The sequence below is a fragment of the Acartia tonsa genome, chromosome 2 (assembly GCF_053477335.1).
Source record: "Acartia tonsa isolate MP-2025a chromosome 2, ASM5347733v1, whole genome shotgun sequence".
Classification (NCBI taxonomy): Eukaryota; Metazoa; Arthropoda; class Copepoda; order Calanoida; family Acartiidae; genus Acartia; species Acartia tonsa.
This window is the reverse complement of record NC_137261.1, coordinates 31,561,940-31,579,122: the sequence shown is the minus strand read 5'-3', so window position 1 is coordinate 31,579,122 and position 17,183 is coordinate 31,561,940. Positions and strand designations below refer to the sequence as shown.

General features: G+C 40.9%; 1 protein-coding gene across 1 annotated transcript in view; it reads right to left on the bottom strand.

Moving 5' to 3' along the window:
- The window catches only part of LOC145310534 (uncharacterized), an 88,774-nt gene extending 72,925 nt beyond the window's left edge, over positions 1–15,849 (bottom strand). The window contains exon 1 of the mRNA XM_080150461.1: positions 15,821–15,849. The gene's annotated coding sequence lies outside the window, so the exon portion shown is untranslated. The remainder of the gene's footprint in view (positions 1–15,820) is intronic.
- Between the last annotated feature and the right edge of the window lie 1,334 nt (positions 15,850–17,183).

The window sequence follows — 17,183 nt, the reverse complement described above, 5'->3', positions numbered from 1 at the left end:
TTATAATGTTTAGTTGCAGCATCTGCATAACCATCAGGATCCAAAGGTATATCTTGATAGCAATTGATGTCGTCCTTGATCTTCTGAGTCCTCTTGGTGCACTGGAAGGTCATCAACAGGTCTCCCTTCAAGAGTCCGTAAGTCTGCTCATGCAGCAGCACTGGTTGGTCTGACTTTCCATGGTAATGGGTTTCGCATATGGTCTTCCGTAGTGTTACATCTAGTTGGCTGAAGGTCTGGCGCATACTGTAGGCTAAATAATTTAAATGTACTGCAGCTTGAAGGTTTACATCTATTTGTCCGGGGTCGATGGTGGCGAGTCTGCTGAGTTCGCTGGTCTTGCCCAGGTAGATGCCGTCGTGGTCCGTGGTGATGACATTAAAGGGGCAATGCATTAATTTCATTGCGCCTGTAGTGTTGAGTAAAACTTGCTGCTGGTGGTCCACTAGGTAGGTGTCCATGGTGGTGAGGGGGTTGATGGTGTTGACCATCTGTAGAGTGCAGGAACTGTCGTTGATATTCCAGACGAATGTCGCAGCGCCAGTGATGCACTCCCCTTTATGATATGGACATGGTAGAGATAGATGATCAGTTTCACTCTCTACCTTGTTGTTGCTTACCAGAAAAGTTTCCTCTTTGAGTAGAATCTGGTACTCAGCTAACTTCAGGGTGTTGTAGTGGATGGTGTCGCCCATGCGGATGGTCTGCCCAATGCAGGTGATCTTGTCGTCTTCCATCTTCAGGGATCCGGCCAGGGTTGCCGAAACGTAGGTTGGGCGGTTAAGTTTCACTTTGATAGGGTCACCGTAGCCAGAAATTTGATATTCCTGCACCAGTGACATGCGGCGGCAATTTTCTGCAGTAATTTCTTCGTGCCTCATAGTTTGGGGTACCTGTTGTAACTTGAGGTGGCCCCAAACTCCGCACTTGAAATGGTACAAGGATACCCTCACTTCGCAGGAGTATCCGTGTACCTTCGTCAGGGTTGGCCTCTGTAGAATTGTGTAGCGCTCCTTCACTGGAACTTCTTGTGTAGGTTCCTCTGCTCTGCATATTGTTTCCTTGTTGAATTTCTTGATGGTGGAAGGGTTTGTGCAATCTACTATGTCTAATGAATATGCCTCACTGGTTGGTGCTACCGAAGCCGTTAGCACCGCGATCAGTGGTAGGAAGATTATCGACATGATAAAATTCCACCTCGCGAGTCTCTAGGATCACCGCTTGACACACTCGTTGATTCTTGTTGAACTCCACTGCTTCGGTACTCAAGTTCCAGAAGACTGCTTGTATCTCGCCGGTGTAGTCGCTGTCCACTAATCCTGCCAGTAAAATTACTCCCTCCCGTTCTATGCTTGAACGGCCAAAGAGTTTAAGAAAATATCCGGGGGGTACACGGGTGTGTAGCTTGAGAGGGACGCAAGTCTGTTGCCCAGGGGGAAGGATTGTGTGGGCGGGGCAGTATATGTCATGGCCCGCACTCTCTTTCGTACCCTTGTATGGCAGCTTTGCTCCGCGTTTGACGGGGATTCTGATTGTCCGCGCAAGTGTAGCCACTGCAGGCGGGTCCATATCCTCGTCCGAGCTGTCTAACACCTCTTTGCTCTCCTCCACTTGCTGTTGCCAAAGTGTCCCACTCCTCTGCTTCTTTCCTCCGGATTTAACCCTCTCCCCTTTTTCGGGTGAGTCCGTGGACGGCTCTTCATTGTCGCTCAGAGCGCGCTTCTCTACCCGGGGTGCGGAAGGGTATGTGTACGTAGCTCGCTCGCGCTCTCTATCTCGGCGCGGTGTCTGCGGGGGCGAGCTTCTTCTCGGGCTTCTCTCTCTATCGGGGGTTCGCTTGGCATCTCTCCGTTGAGTGCCCGAACCGGACGGTTCGCAAGATTGATCTCTCTCCCTCCCTCTCTTCTCACTCTGCTCTCTGCGCGGTGTGCGCTGCATCGCTGGTGATCTGGGCGGTGGTGTATCCGGTAGGGGAAGGTTGAGGGGGTCAATGTTGGGCGGTGGTGGTGGTGCTCCTCCCGGTCTATTGGGGGGTCCTCCCTCATCATCGCTGTCATCCCCATTTGAGAAATCAACTCTTGGATTAGGCGGCTTCGCCTGCCTTTCTGGATTCAAGGGAATTTGCTCCCCTGCCTCATCTCCGTCTTCTTCAAATGGTTCTGGGGGAGAAGTTGGGTCTCCATCTGTCATTGCTGGGGGGTAATATGGTTTTAACCGACCAACATGCACAACCAAGTCCTCCTTTTCTCCCGCTGGTATTGTCTGAATCTTGTATAAAACGTCGGCACACTTCTCGGTAACTAAGTATGGTCCACTCCAATGTTTGGTCATCTTCTTCTTTGCTTTACCATGGTTGGGTGCCAAATAGAAAACTTTATCGCCTACTCGAAATTCGCGATTGCCGTGATACTGCAAAGCATTTCTTCGAATGGTGCTTGCTTGACTCTTCGCCATGGCTTCATACATGGTCGTGTATCTGTCCAATAAATTTCTCACGGCTGTGGGAATATCCTTGTCATCGTCAGGGTTTGGTAACCGCAAAATTAAATCCGCGGGTAGAGTAGCCTCTCTACCCTGGAAGGCAAGAAAGGGGGTCACGCCGGTGCTGCTGTGGATCCTCGTGTTGTACGCCAGGACAACTCCAGGTAAATACTCTGGCCATAGAGTCTCCCGTCCTTGGATCACGGTTCTCAGCGTCTCTTCCATGGTCCGGTGCCACCTCTCTATAAGGTTGCTCTGGGGGTTCGCCACGGGGCCTAGCTCGTGCTTAACACCGAGCTTCTGCAAGAGTTTCTTCATGATGGTGTTGCAGAACTCTTTTCCCTGATCACTGTGGAATGCCTGCGGGCATCCAAAGGTACAAATGAACTTGTCCATAATCGTCGTGGCGACCTCGTCGGCGGTCTTCTGTTTCAAGGGGTACGCCTGAACGAAACGTGACCATCCGTCCTGTAGTGTCAGGATAAAATTGTATCCTTCTGTGGTTGTGTCGAACTTGCCTACCACATCCATATAAATTGTCTGGAGCGGGTACCCGTTTTGGATGGGTACGTGCGCTCCTATCTTGATGTTGGCCTTGATGTTCTTCTGGACGCAGTCATGACAGACGGCGATCCTCAGGCGGATGTCTGCTTGATGTCCCACATAATAGAAATTTCTCAAAAACTTTGATATGGTGGAGTGCATGCCAAAATGCGCTCCCGTGGTAGTTCTGTGGCAGTGAGTGAACACCTCTTCTCTCAGGGACAAAGGGACCATGATTCTGCGTCGCTTCCCTGTGAAGGTGTTGATCTCCTGCTCAATGACTCCATCTTCTGCAATGCGCAGAGTGTCGAAAATCTCAGCCAGCCGGTGCACGTCCCTACTCTCTCCACGCAGGGTTGCCTTGTCTGGTGCACGCCGGTCAACGCCAATCCATCTACGAACCTTCTCTAAAATAGGGTCGTCTAACTGATGCCGGTACACTCTGTCTCTGTACCGTTCTCGGCGGTCAGGAAGCTCGTCGGCAGGGTCATCTACAGCTCCGACGTACTCCTCCTGCTCAGCCTCTTCCTCGGCTGTGGGGTCTGGCATGTCAGCATCGGTACGCCGGCTCAACGCGTCGGCGTTGGTATTGAGTCTCCCCGGCCGATGAACCACACGGAATTCGTAACCAGCCAGCTCCTCAGTCCACCTGGCCATCATGCCAGTGTTCTTCTTCAGTGACTTCAACTGCTTGAGGGCGCTGTTATCCGTATTAACTTGGAACGGCTTGAAGCTCAGGATTGTCCGAAACTTTCTGATGCCATAAATAACTGCGGAGGCTTCTCCTTTCCATGAGGGATATCTCTGCTCCGCGCCAGTCGTTTTACGTCCCATGGCGGCGATCAATCTTTCGGCGCCATTCTGAACCTGACTCAGGATCGCACTGATTGCTCTTCCGGAGTAGTCGGTGGTCAGTTGAAATGGGGTATCCGCTTCAAAATCAGGCACAGCGCGGATGGGGGCATTCTGGAACTTGTCCTTCAACTGCTGGAACTGCTCCTCCATCCCTGGGGTCCACTCTAGCTTGGTGGCTTTCTTCTGTGCATTCATCTCACACGTCAAGTCGGCGTACTCCGGTATGAAGGTCCGGTAGTACCCGTAAAAACCAAGGACACTATTCAACTCGGCGACGGTTGAGGGCGGCGGCCAGTTCTTGATACGCTCCACATACTCTGGCACCATACCGATACCCTCGTGACTCAGCATGTGGCCAAGATACTGGATCTTCTTCTGGAACAGCTTGCTCTTCTTGGCCTTCAGCTTGATTCCAGCCTTGCGGTGAGCCTCAAAAACCTGTCGCATCTGTGGTACATGATCCGCAACTCTCAGGTTATATGATATTACATCATCGAGGTAGCATTGCGCTACCTCGCTCCCCAGCGGGTTCATTGCGGTGCTGATGAATCTGCTGTATACCGCTGGTGCTGTGCTGATGCCGAAGGGCATGCGGCGGAATTGCCACAAACCCGTTGGCGTGGCAAAAGCCGTCAGCTCCCTGGATGCTGGATCGATGGAGATGTTGAAGTAGGCGGCTGTGGCATCTAACGTTGAATATACACGATGTCCTCCTGCGCGGTCCAATAGAGTCTGTATCCTCGGCAGCGGGTAACTGTCTTGCTCTAAGCAACTGTTTAACCTGCGAAAGTCCACTGCCCATCTGATCTTTCCATCCTTCTTGCGCACGGGAACAAGGGGGCTCGCCCATGGCGATGAACTCGGCTCGATCACTCCTTGGTTGAGCCAGTCGGCCATCTGTGCCTCCAGATCCTTCAACATCTTAGGGTTCAATTCCCTGTATCTCTGCCTGATGGGCTCCGTCCCTGGCTTGAGCTTCAACTTCATTGTTACCAGGTCTGTGTGCCCAGGGGCCTCTCGACTGAATATGTCTCTGTATTCGTAAATGAGCTCCTTGACTTGCTTCTTGACATCGGGGTGCTCGTTCAGTAGCTCGTTGTCCTCCATCTCCAGGTCCTCCCAAACTTCCTTGAACGTGGGGTTCTCCATCTGCTCCTTCGTCATGGGCTTGGTGGCGTCGCTCGTCTTGTTCTCGGACATTGACTGTATAACTTCATGGGGCTCTCTCAACACCAAGCTTTCGGTGTTGATCACCATACTGCTGTCCTCACAAATCTCGGCGGTGAACACACACCCGGCCGATGCAATGCACGGCGCCTCCTGCAAGTTGACGACAGGGATGCGGACTATCCCATTTTGCTGGGCTCTGTATACTCCTTCCAACACATGCACTGGACTATCATCTAAAACGGTCTCTTCTACCATGACAATCGCTTGCGGTCGGAGTTCTCGGCTAGGAAGAAAATTAACGACAGACACTGACTCTGGCGCGAGAATCCTAGTCGCTTGGACGGACAAACGGACAGGACGCGGCCGCTTACCTACTGCGACGGTTTTCAAACGAACGGCCGGCCCTTGGGAATTACGAAGCGGTCCCTTGACATTACGTGTCCAAACGTTTTTGCGCTCAAAATCTGCTTTTGCTTTGTGCTTAAAAGAAAGTTGCGCAACATATGATTCGATGGAATCCGGTTTAAGTGCTAAAAACTCACGTGAATGGTGCACATTACCATTCGCAAAATTATCTTCTGCTTTACATAAATCTTTAAAAGTGGGCGTACAAACATTTACAGCATTACTATAGCTACTTATTTCTGCATTCAACTCCTCGAAGGCTCGTAATGAAACACTTATCTGAGGGTTGGGGGGCGAGTGCTCCCCCGGCGGTTTTCCAGACCGCTCTTCGTCTTCTGAGGTACTTGGAACCTCGTAGTCGATGGACTGCACAAGCGGAACTCTCGTCTGCTTCACGACCAACGCCGCCTGCACCGGTGATGAGTAATCTAGAACTCCACGAATCTCCTCGACCCACTTGCACCCAAGATTGATGGGGGTGCGAAGCTCAGGTATAACCAAGGCCTCTCGAATGTAGCTAGGACAGTCATCTCCCAAGATGACGCTGATGTTGTACACACGGCCGATGACGTCCATATCGCCGCCATTCGCCGCTGTTCCCACTGATAACTCGCAAGGAACGATCGGCAACTGTAGTTTCCGGGCTAACTCCTCATTTACGGCGACTCCTTCGTGCAACTTGTTACCGGTATCGATGAGACCATAGGTCCGCACAGTCGGTCCATTTGCACGCAGGCTGATTTTAACCATGGCCCGGGCGCCTCTCCGTCCTTGCATCTGATTGAGGGTGGTAGGGTCTACAGCTGCTGAGGGACTCCGACCTACCGTCGGGAGCCCTCTCTCACATTTTTTGAAGTCTTGCTTCTGTGGCCAACTGCTTCCAGACAGTTGACATCTCCGTAGAACTGCGCCTGGTCATCATCTCCTACGCCACTGTCCGCGTCTCCAGGTTCGTTGGTACGCATCTCTCGCACGGCGTGACGGCCACGATCTTGATATTGTCGGCCGCGTCCGCCGCTGTTGGCGTTCTTCTCCTGGTTTCTCTTGCGCACGTTTGCCAGCTTGTCCTCAGGAATAGTACACGTCTTCTGCCAATGGCCAGGCGTGCCACACCTCCGACAGTTGCCTTTCGGTTTGTCTTTGGTGGCACCGCCCGTACCTTTACTCGCTTGCTGTTTCTTCTTAGGGCAATTACGCGAATAATGGCCTGTCTGGTTACAATTGTAGCACTTGACGCTACTAGTTCCGTCTCCGACAGCGTTGACCTCCATATCCTCGGTGCCGTCGTTGCGATAGATGACACGGTTGGACGTGGCGAGGCCATCCATGGAGGTATCCTCAGCATCTCCATGGTGAATAAGTTGGCGCTGTGTGGCAATCTCGTTCATAATAACATTCCGTAGGACACCCATGCTGGTAATACTAGGTAGCTGACAGAAAACTCTTTTTCGTACCTCTCGATGGCGTAAACCAAGGGTTACCTCTTTCCGGAATTGGCCTGGATCACGGTTGTCTGGGGAGTAGGCCTTCAACCACATCTGCTCTTTCTTGGCAAGGTACGTCTGCGGAATCTCGTTCTTGCCCTGTGACAACTGCTTATACGCGTCCTTGTTGATGTCTGAATCTGATGGTGCTAAGAATATGGCATCCAGCCTATCCATTACCTGCTCAAGGGTGAGCGCATCTTGGTTGTCAGCGACTTCTCGGGCCATCTGGAACGCTTCTCCGTCGAGACTCATGATGTATTGGCCTTTCCTGCCCTCTTGATCCGATGGGTGATGACGGGCAATTCTAAACGCGTTGGCCATCTTTGTCTTGTGGCCATCCCAATCTTCTCCGGCACGGTTGCAAAACCGGGGAAAATTCTGCTTGTTAAGCTTCCGGCGCTGGTTCTCCAACCAGGTATTGCCTAGCGCAATGAGCTGAGCGTTCTCATTCGGCGCTCCTTCTGCCTGTGCCTCTTGAATAGCACGCTGCAAATTCAACTGCTCTAGATCAGCGGCCTGCTGAGCTTGCGCCATCTTTGAAACTTAACGAAATTCCTTCAAAATTTAAGGAAAATTTTACCAAGTTGATGTCCCAGACGTCAGAATGGTCCCACACTGGTCTCCAAACACAGGGATCTTCGTCCTTTCTGATCTCAGTTCTCATAAAACTCGTCTGGATGTACACAATCGTCCGAAATTACCGTAGTTCCTCTGGGTAATTTCCTCGTAAATCTCCTGTTGAGCACTGCGGTTTATCCAAGCACAGCTGTCACCAGTTTGACTGTAACGGATCGGACGTAATAGATAGCTTTTTAAAAACTATTAAAGCACCCCCATAAGCGGTGTGGCGGCACTTCACGTTGGAATGGTAACGTTGTGGCTGAAGCGATTCAAGAGCGAAGCAACTCGTTCCCTTCGTTTGTACGTCTCCGCTAAGTTAAATAACGAATACTACACGCAAGTACCCACAGGGGATTTTATATGTTTCTGGATAATTAATTGCAGCTAGGATTAGCTGCCCACAAATTGGAGTTGATACTCTACTAACAACTGTTTGTGCGGAACTGATGTATTTTCAATAGACAAGTATAGTTTACACAAAATTAATGAATACATATTATATCAATATACATATAGGAAAATTACAGAGAGTATTGAAGTATTGAGGGGGCGTTTCTGATCATACAGGGATGGCAAGGGATACACGTAGGTCTGCGTAGGATATATCAGCAGGCCGGAGTGTATGTTGAGTTTCCCGTTTAGTCACGTTCAGTTGTGCAGGGGAAATCTCCGTGATGCATTGAGGATGCCAAATCCCTGGATAACTGGAGCTCTCTTCTACAAAAGTACATAAGTTAAATATCGCCTAAAACCTACACGCGTAGATGATAGAAAGGTCAAATATACATATAAATGCGGAGCATTATATGTATATTGATTTCGTGGAAAAATATGGCCTCATATGAGATATCACAAGGTTTTAACAGAATATAATAAGTACAAATGTTTCATAATTAAAACTCGGGATCCGTCATTTGTGGGCTTAAAAATTCAAATAAAAGAAAAATCAATAGAGAAAAATTAACGCTTTAAAATGGTACTAATTTCATAAAAATCTGTCCACTCGTTTAGGATCACGAAAATGCCATTCTGCTTATTTTACAAGTATCTCAAGTAAGACCCACTACACTACTTTACTGATTTAATTTTCTTTTGAAGGAAAGCTTTACATAGGGTTTAGGTTATTTTTTGACCTATTTTTTTATACAGAACCCTCTAGATGTTACATTTAAAATATTTATTTCATTTTGAAACAATATACAAAAGAGCACAGCTGTTAGTATGTAATAAAGGTTTATTGGCTGTACGTTTAGATCTCGTTAAAAACTGGTCTAATCAAATTCTTCATATTAAGAGGTTTCAAATAGGTCCCTGGATACTGATAGCCTCAGCAATTTTTCTTCTGCCCCCCCCCCCCCCCCCACTTTGGATACAGGGCCCCTATAGGCTAGGGACAATACGCTAGTTTTTAATTAAAGCAAAGGAGCTCTTATTTTTTTTTTGCGTTGTAAGATTAGTGCTATTTAATATTCTATATTCTATTCAATCTTAATGGTTTTGGTAGTGGTTTCAACTTATTTAGGTTACATTTCGTGTATGTATGTATGTAGCCTTGATTCTCTGAAGTTAGGATTCAGATGCACGAGGAGATTGGAGGTGAGAATCCTTTGACCAATCCTAGATTGGTAAGCTTCGCGCACAGCTGAGTGTATTCTATGTTACATTACAAGCTGACCCGCAATTCTCGTGAAAGCTACTCAATTATTACATCACCCTGGCCTAGAGTTTTGGCAGGTGTTCCATATTAAGCCACCCTAATTAATGGCACTCTCTTATGAATGAGGAGCATGGACGAGGGAAAGCACGATTACAGTTGCTTGATAGGTAGGATCCTAACTTCCTACAAATCTCCCTCCTTACAACCTAAGGGCATCACAGGGAAGGTTGCGTGATTATATACTGACAAATTGCAACAGCATTTGTCATCCAAGTACAATATCTATGAGGGGACTTGAACTCGGATTTTCCCAACCACAGCGTAGTGCGCTAACCACTACTCTATGGGAAACCATTAGTAGTTAATTACCTCGTTAAAGTGATCATCTAGAGAAGCCAGAGCATCAGCCGCTTGTTATAGGATGCTAAATATAATCTAACACCCACGTATATTAGGTAAGAACATACATTAGACAACAATTCCTTTTGATTGCACGACCTTTATCTGGAAGGGTTAACTGTGCATAGTAATGGTTTGACTTAATTAAATTGCTGATTTAATTTTCTTTCAAATAAGGAGCTCCACCATGCCAATAGTCATCCTTGATTTGTTTGCAATTATGAAGTCATTATCTAATTATTCATGAATATTTTTGTATACCATCTTTAACATAGCAAACCTAGATATTATTCATATTGATTCAATTATAGTCATTCTTGTTGTTATTTGCCACCTTAAAGTATTTCTTAAAATCTAATGTTCAATGGAGTTTTATATTATAACTTTTATTTCTTTGAATAAGTGTGTGCTGGTTTATGGCAAATATGAAGTCATCTTGTAATATTTGCATTATTCATGACCAATTTCTAAATCCCACCTTAAATTGTAACCAGTGCACGTGGCGTGCACAGGAATTCGCCATGAGGATGTTAAGCCTTAAGAAGGGGATGAAAAAAAGGAAAGGCAGTTTTCACAAATAACTTATTATTAAGTGTGTTACTGTTGACAACTCTCCTTCGTTCCCTTTCCACAGGCCACTTAGTTGTAAATATCTTTCATAAACTTTTCTATCTTATTTATTAGATATAGATACACCTAGCTTTCAACTAATAAGCAAATATTTTTATTTTCTATTTCGTAGTTTGGCCTAAAGATTTTCTTTAGATATATCTCCATGTGCATATAAAATCTAAAAACTATATTTATACACGTAGTTTCAAAAAGTCTAGTTTGTAAAATTCATTAACACATTTTTTATACTTATGTAGCATGATGCTTGTTTGTCTGTTTGAAGGTGTTCTAAGTTCTCGTACAATTAGAACCGATTGTCTTCAATTTTCATGGAAGTTGATTATTGGTAGAAGTTAGGTTTTAGGCTATTTAGAAGGGGACTCCGAGATATTTTTAAAATCTTTTTTTTCAACAAGAAATAAATTTGGGGAATACAACCTCCCATTTCTCAGAGGCTATTGGCGATGTCACTAGTGTGTAAACAAAAAGTTCAAAAGCTCTACATTTATTAAACTTTTTACAACATACTGTCGCAATTTATGTAACTTTACAACATACATACATATATTTACTGTTTCGATTTCTATCGCAATATCTGCTATAAAACACGTTGATTTTTGACCAGATTGTTAGTTTATTTTGAAACACCACAAGCAATACACAACAAGTGTAGTCGTGTCTGTAGCAAGCCAATGATGTCGGACAAAAATTTACCTTCAGTTGAAATAGATGAGGCAGAAATCGATCAATCAATTCTAGATGATTTTTCAAGGAAACTAGCCTCGGGTATTGTCGAAGGAGAAGGTTTGGTCTACCTGAACTTAGCCAATTTTGAGGATGGATTCAGCGGTTACTCCAACTCGAATAATTATGTAGGATTTACCAATGATCAAGAGACTGGTTCTATGAATACTCAAACACGTGACCCTCCTGGATTTTCATTAGAATATTGGGATAATAAATGTAGTGATGGATATGCTGGTGCTGTTGGCGGAGAAGCTTTTGCTATTGAAGGCAATGCTGGTACTTTTGGCGGCCAGGTTAGTGCCTTTGGCAGCCAGGATGATGCTTTTGGCGGCCAAGTTAATGACTTTGGAGGCCAACAATTTGAGTCCCACAACCACCAAACGGTCAGCTACAGGCCAAACTTAAGCAGCCAAGATAGCAGTTCACCAACAAGCCAGATAGACTATAATCCAGTTCAAAGTCAAGTCTTTGTTCCAAGAAGGGAAAGTAGCAGTTCAGAAAGCAGCAATGGCAGGAAATCTGTATCAGGACACGTAAAATCCTCAGCTGGTAGAAGGAAAAGTGGGCCTAAGGGTACCATGTTGCCAGAATTGAAAGAGCTTGAATTTCAGTTAACAAGAAAAGAACAGCTGAAAGAAAAATTAAGTAAATTGGAAGATTAAAAGAATTCTTTGTTTCAGATAGTCATGAATCTTACAACTAACTACAAATTTTAACAAATATATATTTTGATGCATTTAATATTTTTCTATTAATATTTTTATTAATATTAGAATAATGAAAGTTTAATGAATAAATTGTCAAAAATCATATATTTTTTTTCATTGGCAAAATTAATCTACAAGTCAAACAAATATTCTAAATAAATTGTCGACCCTCTGTTAATGAATCGTAGTCAAACAAGTATAAATATTAATTTGCACAGAAATACCACCTAGCAATATAGTTGGACAGCCACGTTATCTTATTCGTTGACCATAGGTTTAGCGTTTCGTAAGAGTTTATAAATTAACAAATCAACATCTTAAAATCATCGCTTGGCTTCAAAAAATGCTAAATTATCTGACGTAATCATTCGTCCTTCTTTATTCTACTTTAGATGTCTGGGCTGATTCATTTTGTGTTTTGTGTTGCAATAAATGTTGAATTCTCCCGCATTTTGTCTACATATAAATACTATGTATCTGTGTTCTCTATTTTCTTTTGTAGGAGAGTTAAGCCTTTTAATCAGTGGCGTGAAGAGCGATTCCCTATGGGGTTGCAAAAAGGGAAAAGATGTTTTTATTTTTTTATTGACTTGTTTTAGGGAGGTGTTGACACTTCCTTCCGCGCGCCTCTGCTGTTACGATTGCAGCTAGTCTATAAGTAAGTTATATTTTTATCTGTTACACACATACTTTAATATTAATAATTAAAAAAAAAATTTTTTTTTGTCTATTTATTGAAAGATAACAACAGCACTTTTGATAATGATGAAACAGACTAACATCTCTGAAAATCCGTCAGATAAATGCTTAAGTGTCCTTAATCACCTTAGAAAACAATAATTTCAAAATTAAATTGATAGGATTTTTGCAATTAGTTTGTTTCATGTTTAATTCGAAATAAATTATATAAAAACAACAGGATTTTTTAATAAAAAATCAATAAATCAAAATGTTTAAATTAATTTAAAAACAGAAATGCTATAGTTTTAAATGTTATCAAACTGTTACAGGAATCATCGTGCATGCTAAAATAGAGCTGTAAGTTAAGAAAGGTGTCGTTTTTAATAAAATTGCATTACACCTATGCTTTGTAAAGTTAGATTAGATTAATCAGAGCTACAATTTATTTAGATGCATATAACTGTACATATAACAGAGTGTTGCAATAAGTTGCTTTAGAGTTAGCAATGTAGAAACAAGGATGATAACTTCCATCAAAGCGGAGCTCTAAAATTTTTGTAAAGTATCAGAACTGAATAAGCAGAATATTTATAAATATTTAAGTTGAAACAAAATTGTAAATTTATTGCAAAACTGATTTAAACAGGATACTGTTTAAAAACATACTAACATTTTAGGACTTGATTATAGAGATGCTTTGCTTATACATTGTACTTTGTTGTTCTAGGAATCCGTATTCAAAAAAATCAGATGAATAGGATAAAAATATCATACAAAAAGTTATTGTCATAAAAGTTGAAAATCAGCATGATTTAAATAGATATACGGATATTCTGGTAACAATTATATAGTTGCTACGCTTCCTAAATCGTACCTAACTGTTATAATTATCATGCAAAGTTTGAAATTGATAGGACAATTCTAACATGTCTAAATTATTGAAAATAACTAACCGTTACGGACGGACGTACGAATGGACCCACCCTAATTTTAGAAAAGCTGCGCTTTTAACAAGGGTGACATCACTTATATAAGCAAAGCTAAACAAATCTGACAATAGGACAAACTGACTTTTCCATAAAAAAATTACTTCTTTTTCTGGATTTTAATACATTTTAAACATTATAAAACATCTGAATAGTAATGCCCACGAATTTCAAGGACATTTTCCGAGGAGATTCTTTGACGGGGTGAAAAAGAGAAGAAAGGCCTTCCAAATTTAAATTTACTGGTGGTTTTGACTTCCCAATACCCCCCCGGGCCACCCCCCCCCCCTCCATATGATGCAAGCTTATGACATATAATATTAACACATATAGGTTGATAGATTTTTTTAAAAATTCAAATAATTAAAGGGAAATATAATTTTTAGCTATTCTATTGACAATACAAGAAAGAAGTTTTATAACAAAATATTTTATATTTTATGGATGTTTAAAAATCTTATAATTAATTATCCACTTTTTGATGTCTTAAGCAAGCTTTATAATGTCAACAATAAATTCAAAATAAAATTGTTTTATGACTTATGTTACTTTTATCAGAAGATATATTTTTAGCCATTTATATTTGTTTTTAGTGCTAAAAGATAGAGTTAAATGAAAGAGTAAAAAAATGGGCTTTAATAAGAGAGATTGCCTGATGCAAAAAGAGAGAGCAAGAGAAAGAGAAAATGAAGAAAAGGCAAGGGAGGTGGGTAGCCGGGGGAGAATATAAAAGAGGGTAAGTTGTCTCTGAGAGAATAGATATATGAGTTTGGGTTGCGGGGATAGATAGATAACGAGCAAAAGAGCGAGAGATAGCTCATCATTCCTAGTGATATAATTATTCTTTAACATCACAACATTATATACTCTCTTACCTGTTAATGTATTGTTATTATGTAAAAAATAACAACCATAGGAACGATTGACGTGTGTGTATATAAGGTGGATGATGGAAATTGCTCCGAAATTGGTTTAGTCGAGGTGTAAACCTGTCCATATACAAATCTGGCATCTGACCAATGTGCCAGTTTCAACTAATGTTGCTTTACAATGTGAATTTATGTATGTTTATTAAAAGTGAAGATTTTCAACATTTGAAGATTTAACCGTTTATCCTTTTGTCTATTTTTCGACTGTAATGGGGTGCTCTGATCGATGATTAAGTCATATTCTAAAAATTATCCTATCGGTTTAAAAATTTGAAGGGCGATTCTTGAAACAATAAGATACAATTAATAGATATCATAGCTTTAACTCTCTAATAGTTACCAGAAAGTCCGTAGAACTATTTTAATCACAATAGATTTGTAGATGTTTGCAAACTTCCTTTATCATCAAGAAACTTTGATTCTTAGGACGATTATGCACAATTTAAAAGTGGTTTAAATTATGTTTATTCATGTCCTAACATTAACTGTTGATGTTCGTTTTTTTTCCGACTGTGTGATTTTTAAATTTTGCTTGGATGGCTGTGGTCATCTTCGATTCAATTTAAATAATCTATCATAATTCAAGAATACTTATTCTTTTCATTATTTTTTAGAGTGGAAATTCCTTTAAGCCACCACTAGAAAAGATTGATAAAAAGCTTATGTAAACCATACTTATAATACGAACAACAGACAGGTATAACAGTCTATATATTTTTTAATATTTAACATATTTGTTGAAAAATAGAATATTGAAAATAATAATTTTACACATTATCTAAATCAGGGATTTGAAGGTTAAATAAATAAATCATTGCGATCTTCTATTTGAAAAAACAAAATAACCTGTTTTAGTGATGAAATAATCCGCAAAAATGTTCTTATACTGTTAATTTGAACCACCAAATAATATGAACTTATCATGAGATTGAAGTGGATTTGGATGGATGCTCTCCTTCTCCCAAGCAACGAGGTGGTGATCTGGGTATCCAGCTTAGGGTGACATTGACACGTTATGGCGGGTTTACGGTCAAGTTTCCCCTTCCACCCTGATTTAAATGGTTATACTGGAACACTTTATATTAATTTGTTTAAAAGGTTATAATAGGAATTAATAGTAATTTTCAGAGTGTTTAGTTATTACATTAACAAATTATTCCCAAAGGTAAAATTGCCAGTAATCAGTAAAATTATTAACATCAAATAAATGTTTTTTTTTATTATTAGCGAAGCACAAAGATTAAGGATGAAAATATGTGTTTTATACATATAAGTAGTTATGTTTTTGTAGCATAGCTAACAGACTGGCAGATCAAGAAGAATTTATACTAGATGCTAAACGGTAAAGAGAACCCTAACAAATAAATTCAGTTGTCTATCTTAAGTAGCAGCCTTGAAAATAACATTTATTTACCCTAGAGCTTTATTGACTGAAATATATATAAGTTAGTATGTTTTTTAACCTATTTTAAAAAAATACATTATTTAAGGCATGAAGATATATTTTGATTTTAGCAATCATTTTCAATTCATTTTGTCTCTTGTAGAAGTGAATCAAGCAATATTAGCTTGGTCGTTTATACAATATAGACTGACTTCGCTACTAAAAAGACAGTAAATTAGAAAAAAATGTATTTTTTATTAGTAATCAATGTAAATTACAAAGATATTTTATTTATTTAATATCCAAAAAATAAATTGTAAAGGTTAAAATGGATGCAAATTATGTTGTCTATATTCACCATTCAGAGAGTTAAAACTTTTATGTAAAACAAACAATATCTACATCATTTAGATTTATCACCCTTGAAATTCAATAGCTACATGTATTCAGCTATTTTAGTTATTAAAAATTTGACAGGAATCATCATGAAGTTTTTTTTTTTGGTAAATCTGGTGGGTCTTAAAGGAACAACTAAGATTTTTGTCCACTTATGATAAAAACATTCTGGCATAAATATCTAAATCATAGAATATTGCTCACAATGAAATACTTTTTAAATAAAACTAGTGGTTACACCCCTAAAGATCTCTAGGGGCATGCAAAATGTTTTTTTTCAATCTATGTTAAGATCAGCTGTTTACCAAAAATATTATTATATTATATTTTGTTGATTTTTGGCGATTTTTCCCCCTCAAACATCTATAAACCTTAACAAGACCTATGAGAAGCTACACTGTAAAAGAGAACCATATAGGTTCAGCGGTTAGCAAGATCCTTCAGTACACACTCACAAACACACTGAGATTCTGTTACTTTATTACAATGATAATAAATGTTGATATTTAAAAGTTATAGTGGGTTTAAAACTGGCTAAACATCAGATTGTGGAAACTATCAAAACTTCTTGACGCTCTGCTGATATTAAATGTAAACAAAAATCTGTTTTCTTTTATTTATACATTCTATCAACAAAATTTACATCTTTAATGTATGTATAAAAGTTCATATTAGTTATATATGAAAGTTCCTATGAGCAAAGCAGCTCAATTATCCCATTAGTGACGAACCGGCTTTTAACGCCCGGTTCCAGAAAATGCCGAAAAAAACCGGTTCTCAGTTTTAGGATTGCATCATTCTCAGTATGAATCCCCCCTCTACTACCCTGGTTTTCATTTCCCCCTGGAGCAGGCAGATTTGCTTACTTCCGTTTGCCGGTATAGCTCAACAAAATTTGAAAACCAAGAAAAACAAGGTGATTTTAAAATACCCCTCCTAACTTTTTTGTTTATGAAGTAAAGTTAGTGATTTTTTTCGTGAAATTTAAAGTTTATTGGCATTTACATTCATTTGTGAATTCGTTTTATTCAAATTATTATTTTTTATATGATTTTTTATCGTTTTTTTACGTTCTATATAGACCCGGCTCGGCATATGGGGGGAAAGTCTGAAATTTTCATTA